Raw genomic sequence first — 14,720 nt, 5'->3', positions numbered from 1 at the left:
TCTATTCCAGACTCTTGCCACTTTACCCCAGACTCCATTTTCTGTAAAGTAGGAGTCGTGACACCGGAGATGTGGGTCCAAATGATAGCTTTATTAAAAGATGATGGCCAAACAGGCAGGGTTAATCACCAGGAAACAATGACATATAAGAATATTCCAAGAGAGTAATCCAACAAACAGGCACAAAACACAGAAACAGTCCAAGAGAAAAAATAAAATAAAATAAATAAAAATAAAACACACATTAAGGCAAGGCACTCCAGCCAAAGATTGTGACAGTACTTATATTAGTTTAGTCTTGTTAATTATTATTTTTTACTTTATTTTTACTGCATGAAGCACATAGGTTACCTTAGGTCAGAATTCGTTACACTTTATTAATTTATTATTTTTTTATGCTGGCATATCTCAAACTGTACTAGCGCAGAACACTCATCTATCTTAATAATATATTTTTTTTTCTGAAATATGACAATAACTAAGGTCATGATTAAAAACAAAACAAAATCAAATTAAATGAAGAACAGGAAAAATAGCACAGTATATTATTACAGCCACATTATCCAGATAGATTTTAATATATTACATTATAACCTGGCAAACAAAAATTCTTAGTGCTACAAGCCGAATGTTCTGCAAATAAAGATGATGAATACTGTAAAGAGAAAGAGAGAGGGAGAGAGAGGAAAAGAGGTTCACATGTGTTCCTTTGGTCCATTTAAGACATGTCCTGTTGGGCAAACCACACTGCTCTTTCAAGCCTGCCTCACATTACCATGGCAACACACAAACCCCTGCTGGCCCCTGCCAGACTCACAGTCCATGTAAGAGAGTGCAAGCAAGACATGCTCGCTCACTCTCTCACCTTCTCCGGCCTTCACACACCCCCAAAGAAGTATGAGCACACATACACTCACACACACATTTTACAGTATGTGACAGCGCACACAACAAACCCACTTCCCACATTTTGCCTCACCATGAGTAGTGTACCATACAGAAAGTCTAATTATCATTCAGAAGCGCGAAGGTTTATATGTCACCAACAACACACTAATGGCATAGTGATTAGCTGCATTAATTCCAAAGAAAGCAGGAACCTTGGAGTCATGTGTATCTAAGCATGCAGATCTGGCTAATGGCCCAATGCAGAGATAGAATCAGGGCTTGGGGGGGGGGGGGGGGGGCAGTCATGCAGATAGGCAGCCGATCAAAAGCCCTTCCCCATGAGGCGAACCGGCATTTTCCACGGATGAGCTGGGATGTCGCTGCTCTGTTCAGGGAGCCGAGAGGAGGACAGATGCAGTGTGACAGTCTATCACCTTCTGCAGTGGATGATCAAACTGTAAACGGTTGTGCCATCATTAGTTTTGTACCCAGTGCACAAAAACAAAGATAAAATCACACCCGCTGATGGCGTCATTAATTTGTGCATGCCATCTGCTTTTTTTTTGCGCTTGATTTTGTGTAACTGGGTCTTTGGCCATTTATAGACCTTTTGTATATTGTAAAAGCGTTGAAAGCTTGGCCTATAAAAATATGCATATAGTATCATATTTATTTGGGTTAAATGTTGTGTATCTTTATTTACTGCATTTTTATTTTATTTTTTATTTTGATATCATATTATAACAATAACAAAAACAATAAATAGTACATCCGTCGACCCCCTGCTGAAGACCTCTTGATGCAAATCAGGTAACTGCAAATATGGGCCAAAAATTATTACTGAACTCAATTTGGATGGCACAATGTTTTGCAAGTTGACTACTTATTTGGCTATATATATATATATATATATATATATATATATATATATATATATATATATATATATATATATATATATATATATATATACACACATACAGTACTGTGCACAAGTCTTAAGCCACTAGTATTTTCAAGTCAGTAATTTCTATGTTTTGCTGTAGTGTGTCAGTAAGAAATATCAGTTAGGTTACATTTACAGACATTATTTTTGCCATTAATCCAGTGAGATTTTTGTTTGCACAAGGAGTCTGACAGCAGCCAGTGCTCTACACAGAGATCTGATCTCATCATCATCCAGTCTGTCTAGATAACATGAAGAAATGGAACAAACTGAGACAGACTAAATCCAGAACAACGGTGGCAATGTCTCCAAAACGCTTCAAGAAACCTGCAAAGCTACAGTACTTTGCGAAGTTTTAGGACTTATAAAAATGCTGTAAAGTGAGAATTCCTTAAAAAAAAAAGATTTTTATTAATTAACTTCTATTTAATTAAATCAACATTTGGTGTGTTAATGGCAAAAAATAATGCTTGGATTATGTACTACTGACACACTACAGCAAAAGATTGAAATGACTGACTTAAAACCATTTTTTGTTTGGTGAAAATACTAGTGACCTAAGGCTTTTGCACTGTACTGTAGTGTGTGTGTGTGTGTGTGTGTGTGTATATATATATATATTTATATATATATATATATATATATATATATATATATATACTGTATATATATATATATATATATATATATATATATATATATATATATACTGTATATATATATATATATATATATATATATATATATATATATATATATATATATATATATATATATATTCATCATCATTATTATTATTATTATTCAGTCTACTTACAGCCCACTGAGGATAAAGTTCAAGGGTGGACTTCAATGCTTTAAATAAATAATCAATTAATCAATTAATTAACTTTGACCTAAAAAATATTTTTACTACATGTTCATATATTGTATTTCAGGCCATACAAACTCAAAACATATTCCCCATCATCTGATCATTACTGCAGCCATGATTGCTGGAAGATTCACATGAATATGTTTTATAGATCCTGTTTCAATTCGATTGCAGAAGCAAGAGCTATATTTTGTGAAGTGGTGTGTAAAAAAAAATCTGAGAATAGTAAAATGAATTCAGTCAAGCTTCTAGAAATGTTCTGTTAACAGAGAAGGACTATTAATCAGAAACATGTTTAATACAGAAGGCTGGACATGAGACTGGCTCTGATGCTTCCTTTGCGCTCTTCCTTTCTTTCTCTCAATCATACCCACCAGTCCTGTACCCCTCCACCATGGAGAAGATGAAAATGATGTGCGCTTGTTAAATTAACAGTCCCCAGTGCAGTCTAATTAGCATGTAATAGGACACCAAATCCAGTGCAGGAGGCTTGTTATTTAAGGATAAAGCTCATCTCTCATTTGAATGCATTTTTCATTAGCCGTGCTAATTAAGTTTCATTAGCATTATTAATTAAACATGAAAAGTTCCTCATCCCCTTGCTATGATTATGTCTGCATTAGAGTGGGGCTGAGTGACAGCACTCGATGGGGTGGAGAAGGAAATGATTAGTCCCAACACTCAGCGTTCGACCTGGACAAAAGTGCCTTTGCCGCCAATGTTTATCTCACAACAAGATGACTCCGTTTTCTCGCCAACCGAAACAAATAATGTTGTCCAAAGCTGTGCCGTTCCTGTCTTATGAATGTATTTAGACTGTTTGAAGATTGATTTCTTCACGTATATGAATGGAAATGTATGCAGGTTGAAAGGCCCTTGATACGGACAAACTAAGTGCTTACAGCATCCAGCAACAACAACAACCACAAAAAGTCATAATAGGCTTCCCGAATTCATATGGTGGATTATAAGAAAGTGTCAATCAAAGAGAAGCTCGCTTTGTGCGCGGGTTTTATTGAGAACGGGTCTGACACTCGTGATTACTCACTCTCAATCACACCGGCAAGTGTCATCACCCGTAGCCGCTAGCAATAAAACCTCCCACCAACCCAAAAAAAAAAGAAATCTCTGTTGTTCACCCTATGACAAAAAATAAATCTGGTGCTCGATCCTGGCAAAGCAGAGCAGGAGCACGGCTCTGTGGAAATTGAGGTGAGTTTCTCAGCAGGAGGCTTGCTCTGAATCTGTTATGGATACCACGCAAACTCATCTCTCACTAGACTCTGATAAGTGAAACCGAATCAATTTTGCATCTCCCTGGGCTAAGTGTCCTCCCATTGGTCATGCGCCCCCCATCCCAGAATCCCATACTCTGTGGTTTGTTCCAGTTGCCCTTGGAGTGGGGCAGGGTTACAAAGTCTTTTGGTAGTCGTTTGTAATGTAGCCGAAGAGAAATGGTGAGTTTTGGTGTCAGCCGCCTCACATGTCTCTTTATTTTACTGCACGTAGCTCAAACAAAAGCGAACATTTGCTTGTTTCTCTCACTTCAACAACACAGGTGCTTTCGCGTTGTTGTCAGGTGGTCCGCAAGGAGGAGAAATCCCTCACCACCTGAACTAAAAATAATCCCAAAGGTGAACAGACTCTAATTAAAAAACTATAGGCCAGATGTTTTGCCTTCTCTGTTTCTTTTCCCAAATGCTTTCACTTGGCATCCGTCGATTCTTTTTGCTCTTCCAGCGGCACACAGATTTGGATGCTCAATAAAGCAACATAACCTGCTTTAATACCCAGCCAAACTGATGGTGTGATTGGGTTTGTTCTGCCGCAGATAGCGAAACGTGCTTCTTCACAGAAATAAGTTGATTTTGAATGCAGTGAGCGTTTTATCATTTTGATGCTGAGTATTTTTGAAGCTTGTGCAAGCATGTGACAGCTCAACTATGAATCTTCTCACCCATAAATCACAGTATTAATTATTGTATTCACACTATATTTCATTAAACCAAGGAGATGCATATATGCAGCCAGATTTGTCATTATTATAATATTATTATTATCATTATATCAATATCCCATAATAATTATTATATTAACAATTTCCTTAATAATAATAATAAATAATAATAATAATAAACAATTCCAAACAATTAATATTTAGCAAATTGAACGTTTAACTTTTAACGTTTGGGGGAAAAAAGCAGGTTTCCGCTTAGAGTATATAATAATAATAATAATAATAATAATAATGATAATAACAATTAAATATCTACTTTAATGATATATTTAAAAATAATAATAATAATAAATTATGATTATTATTAAATATATAAGTAGATATTCAATTGTTATTATTATTGTTATTATTATTATATTTAATCATAAAATTATAATTATACAAAACTATCACAAAAAGATAATTACAAAAAATGAAAATAGCTGCAAGCAGCAATAATCAGGGTTAAAGCACTAATGTTTTGGCGTTCTGTCTTGATGGCGAGTCAAATTTATTTATTTTTTTTACTAGTAGTTTTTAGAACAAATCCAAAATACCCCAAAAATTTCACCAATGTGAAAGCCAAGGACCCCAACGATATAAAACAATTGAGTCTGGGACCAAAGGTTTAGAAGTTACAAGAGATTTTATATTTTTGATCGCAGTAGCACCACCGTCAGGCTGAATGGGGGTGAGTATTGTTGATGTTGTAACTTATTACATTAAAAAAAAAAATAATAATAATAAATAAGATTAACGAATGTCTTACGGGTTTGGAACGACTTGAGGGTGAGTAATTAATGACAGAATTAAAATTTTTGGGTGAACTATCACTTTAATATCATATCATTTTATTATTTTTATTATATATGATATATACTTTTTATTTAATTAATTTATCAATCCATCTTTTCATCTGTATATCTGACTGTACTGTCTCTTTTAGCAGATATGAGTCAAAAAGACAATTGGGAAAGAGAGCAGGGTGTGAGTTCAATGCCAGGTCACTTCACAGGATGTCAAGGCCACTTGGTGTGACAAAGAAAATCCTGAAAAATTGAGAACATCCAGCATGGACCAGGTGAAGGAGACTGATTTTTGTTCTTGAAAGAAAAAGAAATAACAGGGAAATGCATTGTGTAAATGTTGCACCTATGCATGGTCATATGGATCACAGTATATTAAATAAGTAGAAAAGTGTCATCTGTACTCCCAGCTGCCCCTGCAGGAGGCCATTTAGACCAGCAACATTAATGATTTGTTATAGCATTACATATGAGACTTCACTGACAATGCTGTCAGCTGCAATCAGGGAATGATGCCTATGGGTTTTTTAATGCGATTCACATGTCTGATTAAGACAGGAACTCCTTGTTCAGCATCTAAACAGCTCAATCTTTAATTCTCCACACATAGCCCTTGTGTTTTCCCCAAGGTCTCTCCAGTGTCTCTCTTAAAACCCAATCAAAAGTAAGCCATCAGTGCAGCTCATCAGCGCAGACAAGCAGCCGTGCAGAATGAAAATGTCTCATCAGTGATATTCCTCTGATAGCCCTCTAGTCAGTAACAACTCACACACTAAGCTTGTGTACCCCACAGTCCCAGAGGCTCTCACAACCATGCCAACATTCCTCCTAGATACAGTTACATTTACACAAATAGATAAATAAATTACAAATACTTGCTCATCAAATGTTGTGAGAAACATAATTAATTAGTATTTTTTAAGTTAAAAATATACAAAAATATAAACAATATTTACAAGCAAGCATTTGATGTGCAAGAGACAGTGCCATTGCATTTAGTTATACTGCAGTTAGATACATACATAAGAGAAAGATAAATGTTTTCCCCTCCTTGAACAACGTATAACCCCTTTGCGTTCAAGCATCGCCGACGCCCCCAGTTTATTATTGTTTTACTTTACTTGATCGGGACAAACTGTGCATCAATTGAAAGTTTAAAGACTCTAGCTTCGATATTTGACCAATGTTTTGATAAAACATTGTTGCAGTTACAGTTATTTAGTAATTTATGTCAGGAGTGCAAAATAATAAATCCGTATTATGCCACATTTTGAATAGAAATTCCCCACTCATTCATATTCAGTCACGTCTGCAGCGGTTTATTTGTGTTCACATAGACTCACTGAACAGCGTCAATAAGGATTTACAGACCAAAGATGCATATCCGTGGAGATATATGGATATATTTACTGATGTTTACTTCATATTTCTTCAGACATAATCATAATTTCTATTTATTTTCCACTGATTTATGCGATCTGATGATAAATAGCCTCTCCCAGCACTGTCTCTGTGTGTTTGCTCCTCAATGCTCGTGCTCTGTGTCAGACACTTCCTGGTTCATATTTGCTCACAACAACACTGATAGACCTCTGTACACACGAAATATCCGAATAATAAACCAGCGATTACGATAAAAAAGCTACAGATAGCATATTTTTACAATAGTAAATAACCAAATTCCACCCGAGATCGCAAAAGGAAGTTATTACAAACACTCGATCGGGGTTCAAAGTGAGTTTTGAGTAAAAGTGTAACGTTACTAATAATTTAATAAATTGTCTGATGTAGCTTGATGCTAACGTCAGATCTAATGCTACTAATAGCAGGTGCATTTCTTCTTCATAATGCATTTATGTCACAATAATTCACGTACTGTAAGGTCGTAAGAAAATGTTTTGTTGTATTTTTATAGTAAGATTTTGATAAATAAGGGCATAGAGGAGAAAGAATAATGTACATTATGTGGAAAATAATGTGTTTTTTAACCTTAAACTGCATAAACACATTGCATTACACCAAATGCACAAAATAATGTTATTTTTAGCAACGTCATATGACCCCCTTCAAGCCTAACACTAGACAACATATCCAATATATCGATCCATATTTTTTCAAATTTCTTATGTTTACCTTAAACACAACCGTGTTCACTTGAATATCATCAAGCATGTCTACGCTTTATTATTATTTTTTTGTGTGTGTGTTTATCTTTATCAGTGTGTCAAAAATTAAGCAGTCCTGCAAAACTGTGTACTGCCTTGTCCTACTCAAGAGGATGGTAAAAAAATTTACTCCTGAAAATGCTGAAATGTAGCTGTTAAATGACTCTATGTAGAATTCAGAAACCCTTGTTATTAGCAACACTGGTGGCAGTTAATTGAGCTGTGGACAGCAACTTATTGCTCATGCTCCTGCACACACTCCACAGTAATGCGAGCAAGCGACGGCCAGTGATTCACTGACATCATGTCGACAGTTAAGGTAGAGTCCTGCACGGGTTCGGATACCCGCGGGTACCCGACGGGTGACCCGCAAATTTGGCTGAAACGGGTGAAAAATATCCAACTGTGTCGGATGCGGGTCGGGTCGGAAACAGGGAAACACGGGTCTAAACACGGGTTCAAAACAGTCACGTGCAAACGTAAAAATAGATATTTCATTCCATAGCTAACACATTTGTGAATATGGGCCTAATCTAGGCTATCCAGGGTTGTTGTTGTTTTTTTTACTTTGTGCAGCTCATTTACATGCGCGCTCTGGCTCAGATGCGCCTCTCGCGATGCTCAGCTGTGAAGAATTAATAAATGGGTGCGTTCGACTTGAAGCACAACCTCAGACAGTGGTATGATTCACTCTTTTGTTGTTCTGTTTTCTTTCAGGATCAAAAATACAACAAATGAAAGCGTTTATCTGTATTTCCGACTGATGAGAACTATGCATATACATTCATAAATCAGTCAATTTTGTATTTTATTATGAGATATTTTATTCTAATGTGATCAGTGACTGATGGACCAAAGAGCAAGTATTTCGACATTTGCAGTAAAAAAAGTGAATTTAATACCAGTATATTGAAACGTCTGTTTATATAGCCTACTCCATTAATAAAGGAGTCCAGACATTGGAAAATATCAGTCCACATGCGTTTTATATTTAATATGAGGGAAATAGACATGCATGATGCATGCGTGATGCAAAAAAAATTTACATTTTAGGTAGCAAAATATTTTTTTAGTAATTCTGTCAATTACACTAAGGTTATTTCATTGTCTGCTATATATTTGCTTCTTATTTATTAAAATATGGGCAATTGATAGATAAAACATTGATCAAAATTAAGATACAATGTATAAAAAACTAATATATTTTAAGAATAGTTTTCCATAAATAATTTCTGTATGACCTGGCAATACAATTCGAAAAAAGTGTGTCTAATGTGATTTGCTTAACTGATTTGATTTCGGGTGCGGGTCAGGTGTCGGTTCTATTTTAAAAAACAAGTAATACTTGAAAATTATTTCATAAAGCCACTTTAAAATATTCATTTTGTCCATAGAAACAATAAGCTTATTTTAACTAGCAATCTAACATCACTTGTCTGCTGGCATGCAAAGTTCCAGAGCAGCTTTTTCTTCTGTCCTGTAATTACATTCAGTGAGCAATATCTAATAGTATACAGGTGCTTGTCATATAATTAGAATTTCATTTAAAAGTTGATTTATTTCACTAATTCATTCATTACACAAAGAATGATATATTTTAAATGTTTATTTCTTTTAATTTGATGATTATAACTGACAACTAAGGAAAATCCCAAATTCAGTATCTCAGAAAATGTGAATATTGTGAAAAGGTTCAATATTGAAGACACCTGGTGCCACACTCTAATCAGCTAATTAACTCAAAACACATGCAAAGGCCTTTAAATGGTCTCTTAGTCTAGTTTGTAGGCTACACAATCATGGGGAAGACTGCTGACTTGACAGTTGTCCAAAAGACGACCATTGACACCCTGCACAAGGAGGGCAAGACACAAAAGGTCATTGCAAAAGAGGCGGCTGTTCACAGAGCTCTGTGTCCAAGCACATTTAAACCCTTTGACTCGTACAATCACACCAGTGTGATTAGAACTTTCAGTACGTCACATCATCAACTGCTGAATTTAAATCCGCTTTTGCACTTTGGCTGGAGCAGAGACAGATCAGATGAGCTGAGCGCTGGTCATATTATCACAAATATTCAGTGTTTTCAATCATATAATGCTTATTTTAGGTTTCAGATATTTAAATACACATGAGTACTAGCAAAAACATACATTTACATTTACATACATTGTAAAATATATGCTGTTGTCTGTGGGACTGGAAATAATCATCCTTACAAATATAATCTGATGACATGTTTTTATTGTTATCATATACAGATTTTGTAGATAACTATAAAGTTACTCTGTTCTTCTCTTAGCTTACCACAGACTTACTTTCATGTCTTTTCGGGAGGAGAGGATGAATTTGCGTGTTGTAAATCCCACATCTTGGATTCAGCGCGAACTAACATGGTGTGCGAAAGGGTTAATAGAGAGGCGAAGGGAAGGACAAGATGTGTTCGAAAAAAGTGTACAAGCAATAGGGATAACCACACTCTGGAGAGGATTGTGAAATAAAACCCATTAAAAAATGTGGTGGAGATCCACAAAGAGTGGACTGCAGCTGGAATCAGTGCTTCAAGAACCACTACGCACAGTTGTATGCAAGACATGGGTTTCAGCTGTCGCATTCCTTGTGTCAAGCCACTCTTGAACAACAGACAGCATCAGAAGTGTCTCGCCTTGGTTAAAGACAAAAATGACTGGACTGCTGCTGAGTGGTCCAAAGTTTTGTTCTCTGATGAAAGTTAATTTTGCATTTCCTTTGGAAATCAGGGTTCCAGAGTCTGGAGGAAGAGAGGAGAGGCACACAATCCATGTTGCTTGAGCTCTAGTATAAAGTTTCCAAATTCAGTGATGGTTTGGGGTGCCATGTCATCTGCTGGTGTTGGTCCACTGTGTTTTCTGAGGTCAATGGTCAATGCAACCATATACCAGGATGTTTTAGAGCACTTCATGCTTCCTGCTGCTGACCAACTTTATGGAAATGCAGATTTCACTTTCCAACAGGACTTGCCACCTGCACTAAGTGCCAAAGCTACCAATACCTGGTTTAAGGACCACATTATCCCTGTTTTTAATTGGCCAGCAAACTCGCCTGACCTTGACCCCATATAAAATCTATGGGTTATTGTGGAGAGGAAGATATGCCAGACCCAAAAAATGCAGAAGAGCTGAAGGCCACTATCAGAGCAACCTGTGCTCTCATAACACCTGAGCAGTGCCACAGACTGATCGACTCCATGCTATGCCCCATTGCTGCAGTAATTCAGGCAAAAGGAGCCCCAACTAAGTATTGAGTGCTTTATATGCTCATACTTTTTATGTTCTTACTTTCCAGTTGGCCAAGATTTCTAAAAATCCTTTCTTTGTATTGGTCTTAAGTAATATTCAAATTTTACTGAGAATATGGGATTTTCCTCAGTTGTCACTTATAATTATCAACATTTTAATAAATAAATATTTGAAATATATCAGTCTGTCTAATGAATTAATACAATATACAAATTTCACTTTTTGAATGGAATTATTGAAATCAACTTTTTGATGAATTATATGACCAGCACCTGTATATTTTACTACATGCTTAGCCTATTTGCATTGAGCACCAAAAACTTTTCTCAATGTTTTTTTTTTATTTTTATTTTTTTATTAATATTAGATGGAGAGTTTATTTTGCTAGATGGGTGGATGGATGGATATACACAGATGAATAAACAAATGAAAAGATAAATAGATGGATGGATAGACAGATGGACAGCCAGAGGCGTAGAGACAGATAAGTTGATGGATGGATATGGTTGGATTTTTGGACAGATGGATGATATATGGATGGAGAGACAGACAGACAGATAGATTTTCTTGTCTTTGAAAAAAAAAAAAAAAACATTATGGGAATGTGTAAGTGTAAACTACTGCCCTGCTATCTCTAATTGGCCCCTAACAAACAATACTATATATACTATATACAGTGCAAATGGAATCATTGCTGACATCTGATCTCATCAATTCTTCTTATGAAAATCATCCCCACTGTAGAAACTAATTAAGTCTATAGATCACAAAATAATTGGCCAACTGTTTATTCTCAGTTTGAGGCATTCTGGGAAGAGCTTATCCTTTGATAATTAGCCTGTCAGTGAAAAGCTAAATAAATAAATTAATAAACAGGAGTGTTAGTTATGTGTGAAGATGTAATTCCATGCCTTGATAACAACAGGACACCCTCTAGCAGAGAAACAGCAGCAAAACTATGGCTAATTAAGGGAGGATTTGCCTGTTTTTTTTCCATATTACACATAGGTTTATTTATAAGAGTGTGTACCAAATGTTGAGTCGCCAGCCAAAAGTGGTCTGGTGCGAGACACATACAGAGCATATCATTATTGTTACAAAGAGGTAATAACCGTTGTAACAATCCCTTAGATAATGAAAGACAAATGAGTTGCAGGGCTAAAAGCTGCAATCAACATCTCGCTGGTGCATTTAGATCCATCACACTCTTTCTTACATTACAGAGCCTTTTGATTGTGTCTCTTTAGATTTGCTAAACACCACAGAAGGAGATAATTGGTCCATTCTGACATGACGTTTATGTGAACAGCACACTGCATTTCAGGGACATTTCAGTGTTATCGTTACATACAGTAACACGTTTATATAATTTATTATATTGTAATAATAATATCAATGCAGCAATAGTAAGTACAAGCAGTTCTAAAACATAACTAATATTAAGTGCATGTTTGTAATTAGTATGATTTTGCAAATATTCATGTAATTATATTGCAAAGTGAGCACTGTAATGTAAAGCACAAAGCCAGTATTGTAAACAGTCTAGAACTGTCTAACAGAAACCCAGGGCAAGTTGTCACATGGGGAATTCTCAAGGTTTTCTCTAGGAGTTTTTTTTTTTTTTTTTTTTTTTTTTTTGTAGGCAGTTTGACCTACAATATTTATTGCTATTGCAATTGTATAAACAAGTGAACACAATAAAAGCACATTAGCATTCATTCATGCAAGAGTCAACTATATTCAAGTAGTAAGCCAGGAGAGGCCATGTGTTATTGTGATTTTACAATAAGCAGAGTGTCAACATCCCAACACCCCACCCACCCCAAACTCACTCAGGTTGTAATTCACTAGAACGCACAGACTCCGGCAGCTTATTGCTTTTATAAAATACTGGCAATGGCAGTATGATAAAAGACACCAATGTTCAATAAAGGTTTACATTTATTACAAACAATTATTGATATATTTCATTATCCTGCCTGTCGTCTGTTTAGGCTTGCAAAACAATATGATATAGAATGTGCAGTCACAGGTCTGCATTTTTTTGTGAATTTTGATCGTGGCTCAACCAATCAGATGTATAAAAAAGAAGCAAAGAAATGAACAATATATAAAAAAAAAAAACATCTTGTGTGTTTCAAACATTAGAAACGTTGACCAAAACAAATGTTTTATATGTGTGTGTGTGTGTGTGTGTGTGTGTGTGTGTTTGTATATTTGTAATTAAATATATATCTGTATTTTAAACACACACACACACACACACACACACAGACCAGAGAGAACCATTACCGCAGTACTAACCGGTCTTCTTGGACTGCATTTCCAATAACCCCCTGCCTGAGACTGATCACCTGTACAGGTGTTCCTCATTACCCAGACTATTTAAATAGTGCCTTCCCCCACTCTCGTTGTGAAGTCTTGTTTTGCTATTGCTGACATTTTCAAGCATTTATACCCTGCCTGATTCTATGCTGCCTAGTCTGGACTGTTTATCTCAGGAGTGCTCAACCCTGCTCCTGGCGATCGACTGTCCTACAAAGTTTAGCTCCAATCCTAATCAAACACACCTGAAGCAACTAATTAAGTCTTCAGGCTCACTTAAAAATTAAAGGCAGGTGTGTTTGATTAGGGTTGGAGCCAAACTTTGCAGGACAGTCGATCGCCAGGAACAGGGTTGGGCACCCCTGGTTTATCTGTTTCTGATCATTTGCTGCCTGCCACATTGACTCTGCTTGCCTCCTGGATTTATTCTATTCTTTGTCTGCCTCCTGCCTCAATCATTTACATGAACCCGGTTTATGATTTTGGCCTCCCTTCGTTGTACTTGATGATACTGATTGAACTCTGTCTTTTTGACTTGTTTTCTGTGTTATTAAAGCTGCACATGGATCCCAATGCCCTTTACTCCTCATTACAGAAGTCTTCGCCGTAGATCAAGTGACAGTACTGGTCATCCATTAACAGCAGCTCAATCCACTTAAAACACTCACTGAGGAGAATGGAAGGACTTTGTGAGCCCTCCGTCTACAACCACCCGAGGCAAACGTTCCTCCTCCTAATCCACCTCGACAGACTCCAGTTTCAGCTCCTGTCACCGCCATCCCTCGCTTGGCATTTCCTGAAATGTTTGATGGTTCACCCATGAGGTGAGAGGGATTTTTGCTTCAGTGTTCAATTTGTTAATCAGCAACCCATGATTTATCCCACAGACGAGAATCTTATTTCTTTTGTTTGTTCTCTTCCACAGTATGGAAGGAGGACCATGTTGTTTTCCCCTCTTTCACCAGTTTTATCTAGCATTTCAAGGAGGTTTTCGAACACCCCACTGGTGGTAAAGAAGCAGGGAGCAGTTACTGTCTCTTCACCAAGGACGGGGCTCGGCAGCTGATTATGCAGTCTCCTTTCACACAATCACTACGCAAACAGGGTGGGTGGATGATCCTCTCAAGCTCCACTTCCTCAGGGGTCTCTGCACAGGCCTGCAGTCTGAACTGGCCTGTCGTGATAAGGATAAATTATTGGATCAATTCATTGACCTGGCAATCTGCATTGATAATCTCATCTGCTCTCGTTGACCACCTCACATTCCCTCGCCTCTTGTCAGAGCGACATCGCTGACAACAGAGACTGAACACATGAAGATCAGCTTCACCCATCTCAGTGTGAAGGAGAGAGAGATAGACGCATCTGCCAGAATCTATGCCTGTACTGCGGGCTTCCTGGACTTATGAGAGCTTCCTGTGCAACTTGTATCACAATTCTTC

This window comes from Carassius gibelio, chromosome A10 (assembly GCF_023724105.1).
Source record: "Carassius gibelio isolate Cgi1373 ecotype wild population from Czech Republic chromosome A10, carGib1.2-hapl.c, whole genome shotgun sequence".
In the NCBI taxonomy this organism is placed as follows: Eukaryota; Metazoa; Chordata; class Actinopteri; order Cypriniformes; family Cyprinidae; genus Carassius; species Carassius gibelio.
This window is presented reverse-complemented; position numbering follows the sequence as displayed.